General features: G+C 48.4%; 1 protein-coding gene across 1 annotated transcript in view; it reads left to right on the forward strand.

Annotated features, from left to right (window-relative positions):
• LOC137633606 (uncharacterized) overlaps positions 1-16,344 on the forward strand; it is a 97,552-nt gene that overhangs the window by 32,618 nt on the left and 48,590 nt on the right. The window contains exon 3 of the mRNA XM_068365871.1: positions 8,281-8,606. The gene's annotated coding sequence lies outside the window, so the exon portion shown is untranslated. The remainder of the gene's footprint in view (positions 1-8,280; positions 8,607-16,344) is intronic.

The raw sequence follows: 16,344 nt of genomic DNA on the forward strand, positions 1-16,344 counted from the left end.
CCGCAGATCGTTTGCGATCTCCTTCTCCTGCCAGACCTGCTGACCTGCCGTCGCCATTCCTGGCCGCTGATGCGCTGTGGGCGTCCACCCATCCTGTTATTAAACAGGCAACGGTCCTTTCGGGGCAAAAGAGACTTTCACACATTGTGTGTAAGTCCCTTAAGCGCCAGGTATCCCCTGCACCAAGCGCTCTCCAGCGGTTCCCGAGACATCTCGCCAGCGCTCACCTGCACGCCAGCGCTCTCGTGCGCCAGCGGTTCCTGAGACAACGCGCCAGCGCTCACCTGCTTGCCAGCGCGCCACTGCGCACCCTCATTTTGATGCGCGCCAATGTTCTCCTGCACGCCAGCGCTCTCCTAGACGCCAGCGTTCGCCTGCGCGCCAACGATCCTTTGCGCGCCCACGATCTTCGGATCTGGGCGCTAGAGGGAAGACATCTTCTTCCCCTGCTCGCCAGCGCTCTCCAACGTGCTATCGTACGCCGACGCGCCACCGGATCCCGCCTGCTCGCCATCCTTCACCTACGTGCCATCGCGCTCAGTCTCCAACGTGCGCTCCTGCGCGCTTGCCTGCCCTTGATGTGCGCCCTCCTGCGTTGCCGTGCGCTAGGGATATATCCCCTGCACGCGTGCGCGCCCAACGTTATCGCCCTCATGGGCCCTTCGGGATTCTGCGCGTCTGAGCGCGAGTAATCGCCTTCACGCACGCAAACGCTTATCCAGCCTGCTGTGCCCCTTTGCTTTCCCCAGAATGCGCCCACGCGCTCCTTCGCCTGCGCACCATCGCTCGCCAACGCGCGCCATCGCTCGCTAACGCGCGCCATCGCTCGCTAACGCGCGCCATCGCTCGCTAACGCGCGCCATCGCTCGCCTGCGTGCAATCCAGGCAAAATTCTATCGCGCAAGCGCCATCGCGACCCCTCAGCGCAATGCCCAGCGCGATCCCACACGCGAGGCTGCAGGACAACGTGCAGCCAGGTCATCGTCATCGCGTCTCTCTCTCTCTCTCTCTCTCTCTCTCTCTCTCTCTCCCCCCCTGCAAGCGAGGGAGAACTCCGGATAGGTCCAGGAACTTCCCTTCGTCTTCTCTTTTCAGGTAGACCCTGCTTTGGAATCTACTCCTAGGGATCGAACGATCCCCTTGCCTCCAGAGAGAGTCTCTGACAGCGCCGCTATCAGTCGGCAACCCTGGTTTGGGTCCCTTGTCAGAGCGGTTATGCAGGCCTTTAAGCCCGCTTTCTCTGAACTGGGCCTCAATTCAGGGGCAGTTTCGACTCCCCTGAAGAGGAAGAGAGGAGTTTATGACGTGGTGACTTCTCCAAGGGCTAAGCTGGCTCCTCGGAAGTCTTTTTGGAAGGCTCCCTCCCCCCCAGACTTTCTCTCCCTCCCCTTTGGACGAGGATTTCCCGTCCTCGGGATTCACGTGAGGTGAGGCGTTCTCCCATCGCACCAATGGGAGAATCCCCACCTCGCGCAGAGAAGTCTTCTCGGGTAGGGGTGGAGAAGAGCCTCCCACCATCTCTGTTGGAGTCCTGTATCCCTCCCAGGAGGGAGTCGAAGGACTCTAAGACTCTTCCAAAGTCGTCCTCGAGGATCAGACCAGAGCCAGCCAAACCCACGAGAATGTCCACGAGTCCCCCCAAGAAGAGCCCTAGGGGACAGGAGACTTTGCTGCCAGCCCATCAGGAGGAGAGCTACAGGAGTCAAGAGCATCAGTTCTGGCAGGTTCTGACCATTATGAGGAATCTCAAGGGGTTTGCGGATCCAGAGATTCCCCCTCGTGAGGGCAAGGACACGGTCTTGGACAGAGTCTTTGGCACTCAAAAACCCTCGAGGGCCAGCGCGGCCCTGCCTTGGTCCTAAGGGGTTAAGAGTGCCAGAGATAAGGTCGAGGGCCAGCTCTCCGAACTTGCCTCCTCCAGCCGTTCCAGCACCGGCAACAAACTCCTCCCTCCTCCTTGTGTCCATCAGAGGAGGTACTTCGAGATCATAGAGGAGTCTTGTTTAGCTCTTCCCTACACCACTCTTTGGAAGAGCTTACCATGGGAGTCCCTCTAGAGAGACACTCCAACCGGCAAGTGTCTTTCTCGGCCATGGAGATCCTCAGCCAGGAGAAGGTAGCGAAGTGTGCCATGCAGGCAATTTCGTGGTTGGACATCTGGCTAGGGTCTCTCTGCATCCTGTTGCGATCCAAGGACTTGTCTAAGGAGAGTATCAGGAAGGCCTTGGAGACCTACCTTCCCTTCAGGCACTCTTACTATTGAGTTTCTAGCCCACCAAGTCTCGAACTTGTGGGCCAATTCCATCTTGAAACATCGAGATACGGTGTCTGAGAGATTCCACACGAAGGTCCCCAGGACAGAGGTCAGCAGGCTCAGACATTCCTCCATCTGAGGGAAGAATTTGTTTGAGCCTAAGGATGTGGAACAGGTGGCTGAGAGGTGGAGGAAGTCCAACCAGGACTCTCTGCTTCATAGGGCTTTAACATCAAAGCAGCCCAGCAACCACTCCCTACCAAGACAACGAAACCGGCAGTGGCAGCAAAGACAACGGTGTCAAAGCCCTTTCCTGTCAAGGACAAGAAAGGCAAAAAGTCCTCCAGGGGAGGGAAAAATCCTAGAGGGAGTGGCCGAGGCCACAAACGCTAGGATTGGCAGTCCCCCTGCATGTCCACCAGTGGGGGGATGCCTACAAAATTGCGCAAACAGGTGGCAGCAAATCGGGGCCGATTCCTGGACGATTTCCGTAATCAGTCAGGCCATGGGATCGGCAAGGGGGCAAGCCCTTCGGGCAGAAGTCGAGAACATGTTGAAGAAGGGCGCTCTACAAGAGGTCTTCGACGGGTCCCCAGGCTTCTTCAGTCGACTCTTTCTTGTAAAGAAGGCGTCTGGAGGCTGGAGACCAGTCATCGACCTCTCAGCTCTGAACAGGTTTGTCAAAAAGACCCCGTTCAGTATGGAGACGGTAGACACGGTCAGACTTGCAGTGAGATCGCAAGACTTCATGTGTACACTGGACCTGAAGGACGCGTACTTCCAGATCCCAATCCATCCGTCTTCAAGGAAGTACTTAAGATTCAGCCTAGACAACAAGATCTACCAGTTCAAGGTGCTGTGTTTCAGTCTCTCCACAGCAACTCAGGTTTTCACCAGTGTGTTCACCCTAATATCATCGTGGGCACACAGGATGGGCATCCGTCTCCTCCGTTATCTGGACGACTGGCTGATCCTAGCAGACGGAGTCAGCCCTTCTTCGACACTGAGACAAACTTCTGGGACTTTGCCAAGATCTGGGGATCATGGTAAATCTCGAGAAGTCTTCTCTGCTTCCCACTCAAAGACTAGTATATTTAGGCATGATCTTAGACACCAATCTCCACAAAGCCTTCCCATCAGACGACAGGATAGTAAGGCTGAGGAGGGTCGCGAGTCCTTTCTTCAGACGAGAAGAGCTTCCAGCCCAATCTTGGTTACGTCTCCTCGGTCACCTCTCATCCTTGGCCCGTCTAGTTCCCAACGGTCGCCTCAGAATGAGATCTCTGCAATGGCGACTCAAGTCCCGGTGGAATCAAGGACACGATTCCCCGGACGTCTTGATCACTATGGGTCCTGCGGAACAGACGGACCTTCAGTGGTGGGTGACAGACGAGAACCTTCGAAAGGGAGTGGATCTTCTCGTCCTCCCCCCGGATTTGATGCTGTTTTCGGACGCCTCAAAGAAAGGGTGGGGGGCCCACGTTCTGAACCACAGGACCTGAGGCCTATGGTCAGAATCAGAAAAGTGCCTCCATATAAATCTGCTAGAAATGAAGGCCGTATTTCTGGCCCTTCAGCAGTTCCAACAGTACCTGGCGGGTCACTCTGTGGTGGTGATGAGCGACAACACCGCAGTAGTGACTTACATAAACAAGCAGGGAGGTACCTTTTCACAACAGTTATCCCATCTCGCAGTAGAGATACTGAGATGGACCGAAGTCCACTCGATTCCACTATCGGCTCGCTTCATTCCAGGCTAAAGGAATGTGCTCGCCGAGAGTCTGAGCAGAACGTCTCAGATATGAGTACCGAGTGGTCTTTGGATCATCTAGTAGCCAACAGAGTCCTGACTTTGTGGGGTTCCCCGACTGTGGATCTGTTCGCGACAGCGTTGAACTTCAAGCTCCCGCTGTACTGCTCCCCAGTCCTGGACCCCAAGGCACTCTGGCAAGATGCCTTCCAACAACGGTGGAACAACATTGACGTATACGCCTTTCCCCCGTTCTGTCTGATGAGAAGGGTTCTCAACAAGACCAGGATATTGGTCAATCTCTCGATGACTCTTATAGCTCCGCTATGACATCACGTGGAATGGTTTCCAGACCTTCTGCAACTCCTAACGGAGCTCCCAAGAGAACTCCCTCCACGGCACGAGCTACTCAAGCAACCACACGCCAACATCTTCCACAAAGCCGTAGCTTTGCTTCAAGTTCACGCCTGGAGACTATCCAGCATCTCCTCACAGAGAGAGGATTTTCGCAGCAGGTTGCGAAAAGGATGTCTGGTCACCTGCGAAAGTCATCTGCAGGGGTTTACCAGGCAAAGTGGAGAGTTTTCTGTGGTGGTTGTCGTGGAAGGGGTATCTCTCCACTCGATGCCATTACTCCAGCAATAGCGAAATTCTTCGTTTATTTGCGAGAAGAAATGCGCCTTTCAGTCTCGGCAGTGAAAGGCTATCGCTCAGCCTCAAGTCTAGCCTTCAGGCTCAAAGGAGTGGACATTTCTTCTTCGCTGGAACTTTCCCTATTCATACGAAGTTATGAACTTACCTGCCCTCAGTCGGAAGTGAGACCTCCTCCATGGAACGTGGTTCGAGTTCTCAGGTCTCTTAAGAGACCTCCTTTCAAACCATTACGCCAGGCTTCAGATCGCCACCTAACTTGGAAGACGGTGTTTCTACTTGCTTTGGCTTCGGCCAAGCGAGTAAGTGAACTTCATGGTCTCTCGTATGACATCGCCCAGTCAAGGGGATGGGGGAGGTAACGTTCAGATTCGTCCCTGAGTTTGTTGCCAAGACTCAGAATCCAGGAGTGCCGGATCCTAGGTTCGACTCTTTTTGGGTTTCGAGTCTTCGTTCTGTAACAGATGACCCAGACCATCTCCTACTGTGTCCAGTAAGGAGTCTGAGGCTATATCTTAAAAGAACGGCTGCACTTCGTCCCCAAGTGCAAGCATTGTTTGTGAGCACTGGGAGGACAAAGAGGAGGGTTACCAAGAATACTATCTCAGCATGGATTCGTAGGGTAATCCATCTGTCCCTGAATCCTGACCCTCCTCCGTCACGTCGCCCAAGAGCACACGATGTCGGGCGTAGCTACGTCCCTGGCCTTCAAAAAGAACTCAGTGACGCAGGTTCTACAAGCAGGGGTGTGGAAGCGTCAGACGACCTTCACAGCCCACTACCTGCAAGACGTGACCCACAGGAGACTCGATACGTTTTCTATCGGCCCCGTGGTGGCTGCACAATACCTGGTCTAACCTCAGGCTCCTTAATGGACAAGTAGCAGAAGGTTGAGGGCTTTGTTACCCGGTTTTAGTCTGCATGAATGAAAAGGTTTGTCTGGCCCTTATTCTTTTCTTCATCCTCCCCTCTCTTGGGGAGAGCAGCATCCTGGGTTCTCTGCACAGCTGACCTCAAACCACTGCAGGTAAATCATGTTTCCTTGTGTTCCTAGTATTAAGCTAATACTGTTACGTCCTCATACCCTGACGAGGTGGTATTGGGAGAGTCCTAGCATAAAGTTTCCATCTAAAGGACTTCAGGTCAACTTCCTAGGACGAGTCACACTTTATACCTTCGCACACAGCTTAAGTAGGCCGCAGCCCTTGCAGAGCAAGGTGCTAGCGAGGTGCAGGGTCTCCTTATTGTTGAGTGCTGACACACTCAGATACTGAGTCCCCGGGCAAAAGCCAAAAGCCAGTAATGGCCGGGACTTACCACCGTTCCTAAGGGGTGAGCCACCCATATTAAATAGCATGGTTTGTATTTCAGTTAAGGAACAAATGACAAATTCGTAGGTAATTTGTATTTTTCCTAACTATACAAACCTTAGCTATTTAATCAAACTTGCTTGCCAGCCCTATCCCCCGGGAAGTCTTGCCTCTAAGCAAAGTGAACTCAGCACAGGTGTGTGTGTGTGGGGGGGGGGGAAGCAAGTTAAACCCCCCCCCCAACTAGCGGTGTGGGTAGTAAACCCCCGTTAAAATTCTAATGGCTCGTCATTTCAGCTATGCCGAAAGTAATTACCCATATTAAATAGCTAAGGTTTGTATATTTAGGAAAAATACAAATTTCCTATGAATTTGTCATGTTAAGTAAAGAATAGAAACATCAGATAAAATCACCTTTTAGAGTACTTGTTCTTATATGAATATGAACTATTGTCCCTTAATAGGAGAATGATTTCAATGACAGGCATCCGAGTATTCGCATCGATTTCGGTCGTAGGGAAGCATTGTTATTACTACATAAGCTGTGACTCTAGTTGGAAAAGCAGAATGCTACAAGAAGTTGCTCTTGTGGTTGTTAGTGACTGATCTGGTCTAACACATTTCAACTACTCCTGATTGGTGATGCACCCTCTCACCTGTCTGGCCAGGGAAGTAGCGCATCTAAGCCCTCTATATCTTCCAGTAAACACAGTCCAAGGTAAAGAAGTAGGTGAAAGGTAAATCAATTGCACACAATACAAACCTAAGCAGGTACTCTGGTTTGTGTACCTCCAGATCCCGGTCTGTCCTCCTTTTGAGAGTATAGTACCTTCACTTCGTGGTAGTGAACAATACCAGTTCAGGGTGCTGTGGCACGGGGGACATCAACAGCCCAACAGGGGTTCACCAGGATCTTCTCCCTGGTTTCTGCTTATGCCCCAAACAGATCTTGGCATACTTAGGCTTGAATTTAGGCAGTACGAGGGAAAGTATCCCTGGTTGCTGGATTGCCTTATGAGGTTGCGAGAGCTAGCTTTCCTGTTGTAAGACAATTCTCATGTCAAGTCCATTGGTGGCAAGGAGTTTTGAGACACCTAGTCTCCTTCTAGCACCTAGTTACGAACAGTCAACTTAGGATGCTGTCAAGACAGTGACAACACAAGGCCTTCAAGCTGCAAAACAAGGTCCCTCCTGGAATAGTATTCCGATAGAGGAGATCAAAGTCAGATCCTGAATGGTGGTTTTCTGACACCAACCTCCGCTGGAGTGCAGACTTTCCGTTGACCCCTTCTGAACTTATACTCTTCGCTGATTCATTAAGGTTGTGGAGCCTTACTGGCTCCAACACGAGAGTGTTAGGTCAATAATCCGATGATTAGAATTGCCGCATCAACATACTAGCGTTCAAATGACCTGTCTTTCCTTCCAAGCATATTCTCAACCTTTTCTGTCGAACCAGTCTGTGGTGTTAAACGACACTACCACCGTAGGATAGTACCTGAAACAAGGAAATGCCATTTCTGGTCGGCTTTGCTTTCTGATCGTACAGATCCTGCTTTGGATGGAGAGCACTGCAATATCCCTGTAAGCCAGCTTTAGCTCGGACAAGAAGAACATCCTGTCAGACAATCAGGGCAGGTGGACTTGGATGCAGTAATCTAGATCTAAGTGGTTTTTATATTCTCAGACACAAACACTAAATGGCTTTTGGGGGTTCACCAACGGTAGAACTTTTTGCATCGGCCCTCAGCTAGAAATTCCCGGTATCATTTGCGCCAGTAACATTACCGGAGGCAGCGTTAGAGGATGTTTCTCAACATCCTTTGGACATTGTTGAAGTCTACACTCTTTCCCCCTTTTTGCCTATAACAGGACTCTGCCAGGTCAGCCAAGAACTTATTCCCTAGTCCACATGTAAAGGGCTTTAGTAGGCTAAATGGGGGGGGGGGGGGGGGGTGGTGCCAGAACAGGTGGGGGGGAGGCAGGAGGCTGGGATTTTGTTTGGTAGTAACTACCACCACCTCTTTGGAAATCTTGACAACCAAGTTCCTGCTCCTACTGAAGGACTCAAGTTTGTATAGTCAGGAAAAATACAAATTACTCAATTTTTTTTTTCATTATTTAAGTATTTTTTGTCTGAGGTTATAAAAGGAAATATTGATCAATTTATATGAACTCAAAATTGTGTAAAAGAATTTGTTTTCAGACAAGCTGCATTATTGCACACAGCATACTAAACATTGATAAGAATTGGATATTTGCCTCAGATAAGTCCTCAACAATATTAGTAGTTCTGATTTTCCGTCTTATTTCAGGTCTCTGCGAAGATGTAAGCGTTGCTGGAGAAGAATGGGGGAAATTTATGTCTAAAGGTGAAGGACATTACTTTAAAATTAAGATGTAAAAGGAGATCCGCCAAGATGATGCTGAGGACTGTGAGGGACAATGAAAGTCTCTCTTTTAGCTACTAATACGGATGACTTAAGTGACAGATGGTCATCATACAGCTTAGTTACCATAGAGGAGGATAACGATAATGCTGTTGAGAAATCGGCGGGATGCATGGCATGTCATCCGACCTTGGGTTTTAGTGTCGTTCAGTCTTTGATCATATGTCAAGACAACTCTCTCTCTAATAAGGGTAAGAAGGATTTGATTCTTTACGTAAAGGATTGATTTCTGGGCTGTTGAAGTTTCGTAAATGATTTTGTTAGGTTTGGTATTTTGAAGGTTATTGTGTAGGTTAGCTTATATAGGGAATCTGTAAGTCCCGTCCTGCTTTTACTAACGGGTTAGACCCCAACCAGCATATTCTAGAAGTTTTATTCCAGCTGTTACCAAGTTGTGGAATGATCTTCCTAATCAGGTAGTTAAATCAGTAGAACTTCAAAAGTTCAAAGTTGGAGCAAATGTCTTCATGTTGACCAGGCTGACATGAGTCTTTTTATAGTTTATATATGACGTATCTGTTTTTGACGTTGTTAATAGTTTATATACGACATATCTGTTTTGACACTGTTACTTTTTTTAGAATGATTTATTGGTAATTTATTCTCATAATTTATTTATTTCCTTATTTCCTTCCCTCACTGAGCTATTTTTCCCTATTGGAGCCCTTGGGCTTACAGCATCTTGCTTTTCGAACTAGGGTTGTAGCTTGGCTATTAATAATAATAATAATCCGTTAAACAGGGTGCCAATAATATAAAGCTATATTAGGCAAAGAATAGAAATATCAGGTCAAATCACCTTTTAAGAGTATATATTCTTTAATACGATTAATATTTCTCAATGATTGGCCTCCGAGCATTCATATCGATTTTAACCATAGTGTAATTATATGACTTACCAAGCTATGGCCCATTTTAGAAAGCAGAATGCTACAAGCCTAAGGGCTCCATCAGGATCAGTAGCCTAGTGAGGAAAGAAAATAAGGAAATAACAAGTGAACTTTATATAAGTAATAATTAAGAATATATAAAGTATTTTGGGATCAGTAACAATGTTTGAATAGATCAGTCTTACATAAACTATAGAATGAGACTTAAATTAATCTGCTCCAGGAAAAGGCATTTACAAAAAGTTTGAACTTCTGAAGTACCAATGATGCAACTGCCTGATTAGGAAGATCATTCTACAGTCTGGTCACAGCTGGAATAAACCTTCTAAAATACCTTTAAGGAATGTGACTTATCATGGAGAAGTTATAACTGTTAGAATGAACTGCTTTCCTAGTACTGTACTCCATACAATGGGATTGTACTATCTGGAAAGATCTGAGCGCAATGGATGATAGTCATTAGGAAAGATTGTGTGTAACGTGCATAGACGTATTTCTCTGCTGCACCGTAAACTGGGTGTTTTCATCTTCATGGGAAGATGAAGAAGTACTTTCAAATAGAGAGAGAGAATCTGGTGAAAAGATGAGAGATTTCATAATTGTGTTAACGTCCCTGACAGTCGAGTGCCAGACGGGTTTGAGTCCCGCTCAAACTCGTTAGTTTCTTTGGTCGCTGCCACCTTACTATCCTTGTTAGCAAAGGATGGGGGTTTGGGGGAGCCTATAGGTCTATCTGCTGAGTCATCAGCAGCCATTGCCTGGCCCTCCTTGGTCCTAGCTTGGGTGGAGAGGGGGCTTGGGCACTGTTCATATGTATATATGGTCAGTCTGTAGGGCATTGTCCTGCTTGATAGGGCAATGTCACTGTCCCTTTCCTCTGCCCTTCATGAGCGGCCTTTAAATCTTAAACAGATATGAACTCTTGGGGAGAAGTTGATGCTATTTTTGATACCAGATGTAAAAACAGATTTTGAGCGAAGCGAAAAATCTATTTTCTGGGCTTGAACCTGTGCCGGCCAGTGAATAAGCTCCTATTAGCACTTATTCTTAGGTAATTTACTGCTAAATATACCAGAGAAAAAATGTAAAGGAGTGCTAGGTTAACTAGCTCGCTCACCTATTGGTGTCGGTATAAAATTGGGCGTATAATCCAGAGGTCCCGCACTATTTAGATTCATCCACGACAAAGACCCCAATAGAGGAGAGCCGTTCAACCTCACTCGGCACCAGCAACTCTGCATCCGCTCAGAACCCAACTCCTTTTTTAGCACGCCTGTGTTGTAACCCGCTTTTTTTGTGCTCTCGTATTTTGCTTATTTTCCATTGGATTATGGCTTCTTCATCGGTTTCCCAGGAGACACCGTCTAAGTTAAGTACCAAGCTATGTTTTGCTGTGTTTTGAGCAATCTAGATCGTTTAATATTTAATTTATAGGAGTTTATTCTCCTCGATCATCTCGGTCTTGCTCGATTCCGCTTACAGTTGGTACTCCTGTTTTGAGAGCTTTTAGTTTCACTCGCGGTGTTACTAAGTGTATTATTTTTATTATTAGTTTAAAGTTTTTTATAGGCTATTGTGGATATTCATTATTTAGCGTTTAGAACCCTTGTGGTTCATATTTAGGGCCGATATCAAGTTACGTATCGTAGATGGCTTGCCGACCTTCGTTACTAGGCGGCAATTTTATTATTTAAGCCATCAGGTGTTGTCCTTTGGGATTTATTTATGTTGCATGCCTTGCCCTAAATTTTTTATGTGTATATTTATATAATTTTCAACGCTATTACTATTATAATGAATATTTGTGCTTATTACTCCGTATGATCTGTCTGGTAGTGTTTGGGGATCGTCAGTTGGTAGCCCTGCTGCTCCGTATCACGTGATCCTCCCCCAAGCTCCCCCTCTCGCTAGGTTGGTGGCTAGGCTTCTCTCCCCCCCTCCCCTAGGGGACCGTTGCCTTCCCTCCTTTTAGAGGGGGTAGTTCAGTGTTTATGGACTTTGTCCTCCGGGTGTCCCGGCGGTTTTGCTCTGTCTAGACGGGTTGGCCACCGGTCAACAGAGTAGGATCCCGGTGCACCCTATTTTATATTCACCTATCACACTTTTATTATGTTATACGAAACCCTCCGGGTTCGGTTGGCGGTTCTTATCTACAGTTCCGCCCCCCTATTAATTTATAACAGTTCCTATGATTATATAGGATTATATATGACAGATCACTATCCCGGAGTTCCTATATGTATTGGTTTATGGTTATACTTTTATTTCCCGGCCCGGGGCTTGACCTCGCTCCGGGAAATCAGACACTAGGTGTCTTAATTCTTTGTTACATCCTTTTTATGATCCCGGCTCGACCGGAATGGATAGCTATACTCTAGTCTTAAGTTAGACTTATGTTTAGGCCCGGGTCCTCCGGACCCGCCCCTACTTAAGAGTATTACAGTTAAGCTCTAGTCTTAAGTTAGACTTATGTTAAGGCCCGGGTCCTCCGGACCCGCCCCTACTTAAGAGAATTACAGTTTCTCATATACTATTCTTTTTATAGATGGTGCATTGTCAGACGACGGCCTGTGCGGCTGTTCTTCATCAGCCTTGTGGCCATACCGTATGTAGGTCTCACGCCCTCTGCGGAGTTCAGCTGGAGGACATAGTGGTCTGGCACCCTGATAACTGTATGGTCTGTTTTGACCTCATCACCACCCTCGGATCTGATTCGGTGAGTCCCGTTGGCTATGTTGCCTTTCTAATTATTTTACCTTTTTTGGTATATATACACTATTTAGTAAGATTTCTATGGCCTTGAAGGACCACCGGGAATCTTCCTTTTTATAATTCCCACTATTATTTCAGGCATCCCCGGAGCAGAAGACTGCGGCTCGGGCCACACTGAAAGTGTGGGTTAGGGGATTTGCCCGAAACGTCAAAACTAAACAGCCTTACGTCCTGTCTGAAGACTACTGTGCCATGATCTACCCTAACGCCAAGTCTTCAGCCGCTGTGGCTAGGCATGTTGCGGCACCCATCATTGCCCACATTGATGCCACTATTGCGGGATTCATAGACCAGGAACAAGATCCGTTGGATGCCCCCGGAGATCTGGAAGACAATGTTGCCTCCATGAACTTGGACGTCGAACCTATGTTGTTGGATGATCCGGATGCAGGTAGGGTGGTAAGTGAGGCAGGTGTTACCGGCGCTGAGATTCCTATCCTCAGCCCCGCTCTTTCTTCTTCGTCTGATCTCTCTTCTTTCCATGGTCTTTCTGGGGATCGTGATTCGTCTCACCGATCACACCCGGTTCCCCCCAAAGATAAGTCTATATCTAGGACTTTGCCAAAAGCTAGTAAGCCCCACAAGGCTTCCCATAGTTCTAAGCTGAATACAAACCCGTCATCTAAGGCTTCTGGCTCCTCCTCTAAGTCTCACGACCCGGGAGTACAATCCGCCACTCCTGCTCCTAGCCCGGGCCTTTCCGAATCAGCCATGCTTCGCATTGTGTCGGAGATGCAAGCTAAGTTGGTGTCGGAAATGCAGGCCAAGATGGACACGATGTTCTCTAACATCGGTCAGAGACTTGGGGCATTAGAGCAAGGTGCTCCGGAGCGAGTCCAAAGCTCTCTCATCCCGGATGCCTCTAAGCTCCCGCCGTTTACCAAGAATAATCCTTGGCGCATGGCTCTTCATTCCCCGTTCTCAGACGGAATGTTAACTTTGGAAGGTCTTGGTACTCGTCCTCTAGAGGACTTTGAATTCTTTCCTCCTGGTCTGGCATTTCCATTTCATGGTTATGCCAGGCTTACCGAGGAAGCTCTGGTTCGGTTAGATAAGGTCCCCAAAGAGACTGTCATCTTCCCAAAAGAACAAGCCCAATCTGTTTGGGCTAGGTTCCTGAATGACATTGGTTGCACCAACACCATGTTGACGCCTTATAAGAGCTCCTTCACAATGTTCTTAATGGACAAAAACACCGTGACTCCATGCGTCAATAAGGTAGCAGAGCTTGCTTTCCAATATGCTCTGGAGGGGAAGCCCTTGCCTCCCATCCGAGAGGTGGATCCGATCTCCCTCCTTCTTCCTTCTGGCATTGAGTGTTGGGACAATGTCCATACCACTTTTACCTCTGGCAAGCTATCAGCGGACTGTGCTTCAGTTATGTTTAGTGAGCGGCTTCCCCGTCTCCCGGAATCCCTCATTAAACAGGAGTATGATTCCCGCCTACGTGTTGGCCGTACTCTGAACTTGGCCACGTCCACGGAGTCGATAGCCTTAACGTATGATACTGAGAGTATCTTTAAGTCTCTCAATAAGGCTACGTTGCAGTCATTATACTACGACCTTTATGACTTCGCTATTGCTAAACGTAGGTGTCGCAAACACGTCCTGGCTGAGGCGACTATTAGGCACGAGTCTAATAAGCTTATCCGGTCCTCCTGCTGGGGTTCAAATCTCTTCCCTGAGGATCTTGTAGAGGAAGTCTTGGCAGAGGCCACTAGAGTCAATCAGAGCCTTAAAGCCCGTTGGGGTTTGACTCCTAAACGGAAATATGACCCCGCAAATTACCAAGCCCGGGGTAGGAAGAAGCTCCGCCCGTATACCTCCACCCAGTTCAGGCAACAGCAGAGTAGTTCGTCCAAGTTCCGACTGCCTCTTCCTCCATCTCCCGTTGCTCCTGCACAGCCTTCCACCTCTCAGGCTCCTTCGGACGACTATGTCACCGTTCTGCTCCCTAAGAGCCAGCTTTCCGGTGCCTCCACCACTTCTCCTGCCTTTAACCAGTCTTATGAGGCTCATAGCTCTTCCCAGAGTTATAACAGAGGTAGAGGCTACCACCGTGGTTCAAACCAGAACAGAGGTAGAGGAAGATTCTTTCGCAAGGGAAAGAACTTCCGAGGCGGACGTGGAGGCAACTCCTCAAGCCAATACTGAGGTGCAGCAGGTAGGGGGGAGGCTTTATGCCTTCCGCAACAAATGGGGGTTCAGTCCCTGGGCTTTCAGTATCATCTCCAAGGGACTGGGGTGGAGTTGGATTCAAGGGCCTCCTCCTCCGAACAAATTTCATCAGCATTCCACTCCGGACCTAGTCGAATTTGTCCAGGATCTGTTACGAAAGAATGCCATACAAGAAACGAAACACCTGAAGTTTCAGGGTCGGCTGTTCAGTGTCCCGAAGAAGGATTCAGACAAGAGAAGAGTGATTCTAGACCTATCCCTTCTCAACTTGTCCATTCAATGCGACAAGTTTCGAATGCTTACCGTCTCGCAGGTGCGGACCTTACTTCCCCGTGGGGCCGTCACCACCTCTATCGATCTTACAGACGCCTATTATCACGTCCCGATAGCGAGACACTTCCGTCCGTATCTAGGCTTCCGCCTAGGGGACAAAAATTACTCCTTCAAGGTGATGCCTTTCGGGCTCAACATCGCCCCAAGGATCTTCACAAAGTTAGCAGAAGTCGCTGTTCAGGAACTCAGAAATCAAGGGATTCAAGTAGTAGCCTATCTGGACGACTGGCTCATTTGGTCAGACACCTCCCAAAATTGCCTAAAAGCCACTCACAGAGTCATCCAATATCTTCAATCTCTAGGCTTCCAGATCAACTTCAAGAAGTCCCGTCTTCTTCCGAAATCAAAGTTCCAATGGCTCGGCCTGCAATGGGATCTTATATCTCATACTCTGTGTCTTCCCAAACCCAAGAGGTTAGAGATTGCAAGGAACACCAAACGCTTTCTCAAAGACAAAGTAAGTTCCAGACGACTCCAAGAGAGGATTCTGGGGTCCCTTCAATTTGCCTCAGTGACGGATCTACTTCTGAAGGCAAAATTGAAAGATATCAATCGTGTCTGGCGTTCGAGGGCGAACCGGAAGCTCCGGGACAGGAAAGTCCGCCTTCCTCCCATTCTACGGGAAAGACTTCTTCCTTGGACAAGAGCCAACAATCTGTCAAAGTCAGTTCCCCTTCGATTTCCGCCTCCGAAGTTAATCATTCACACGGACGCATCCCTATCAGGTTGGGGCGGCTATTCTCAGCTCAGGAAAGTTCAAGGTCTTTGGTCTCCCTTATTCCGCCAATTTCACATCAATGTGCTGGAGGCCATGGCAGTTCTTCTAACCCTGAAACGTCTCGCTCTACCCAAGAGACAACACCTTCGTCTGGTCCTCGACAGCGAAGTGGTAGTTCGCTGCCTCAACAGAGGCGGGTCAAAATCAGGGCCTCTGAACCATGTTCTAGTAGCCATATTCTCCCTAGCAGCCTCGAACCGTTGGCATCTTTCAGCTGTCCACCTGGCGGGAGTCCGGAACGTAGTGGCAGACGCCTTGTCCCGGACCTCCCCTTTAGAATCGGAATGGTCACTCGATCTAAAGTCATTCCGGTGGATTCTCTCTCGGGTTCCCGGTCTCAAAGTGGACCTCTTGGCCACGGAGTCCAACCACAAATTGAGAGTATATGTGGCTCCCAATCTAGACCCTCAGGCTTACGCCACAGACGCCATGTCACAGAATTGGGACATCTGGGAAAGGATTTATCTCTTTCCCCCGGTGAATCTTTTACTGAAAGTCCTAGACAAACTGAGATCCTTCAAGGGACAAGTAGCCTTGGTCGCACCCAACTGGCCCAAGAGCAACTGGTATCCTCTCCTGCGAGAGTTGAGACTATATCCTCACCCGATACCCAATCCGGTTCTGTCTCAGATAGTACAAACACGCGTTGTGTACGCTTTCTCAAACATTCAGAGCGCCCTAACTTTATGGACTTCATGAAGTTTGCGGCCATGCATGGTGCCAATATCGATCCTCAAAACACCCTGTTCCTAGAATCAGATAAACGGGATTCCACCATCCGCCAATATGATTCTGCAGTTAAAAAGTTGGCTAAATTTTTGATAGACTCAGACGTACACTGTATGAACTTGAACCTTACAGTCACTTTCTTTAGAACTTTATTAGAATCAGGTCTGGCAGCCAATACTATCACCACTATTAAATCTGCCTTGAAAAAGATATTCCTAGTGGGTTTTAACATAGACTTAACCGACTCTT

The sequence above is a fragment of the Palaemon carinicauda genome, chromosome 43, assembly GCF_036898095.1.
Source record: "Palaemon carinicauda isolate YSFRI2023 chromosome 43, ASM3689809v2, whole genome shotgun sequence".
In the NCBI taxonomy this organism is placed as follows: domain Eukaryota; kingdom Metazoa; phylum Arthropoda; class Malacostraca; order Decapoda; family Palaemonidae; genus Palaemon; species Palaemon carinicauda.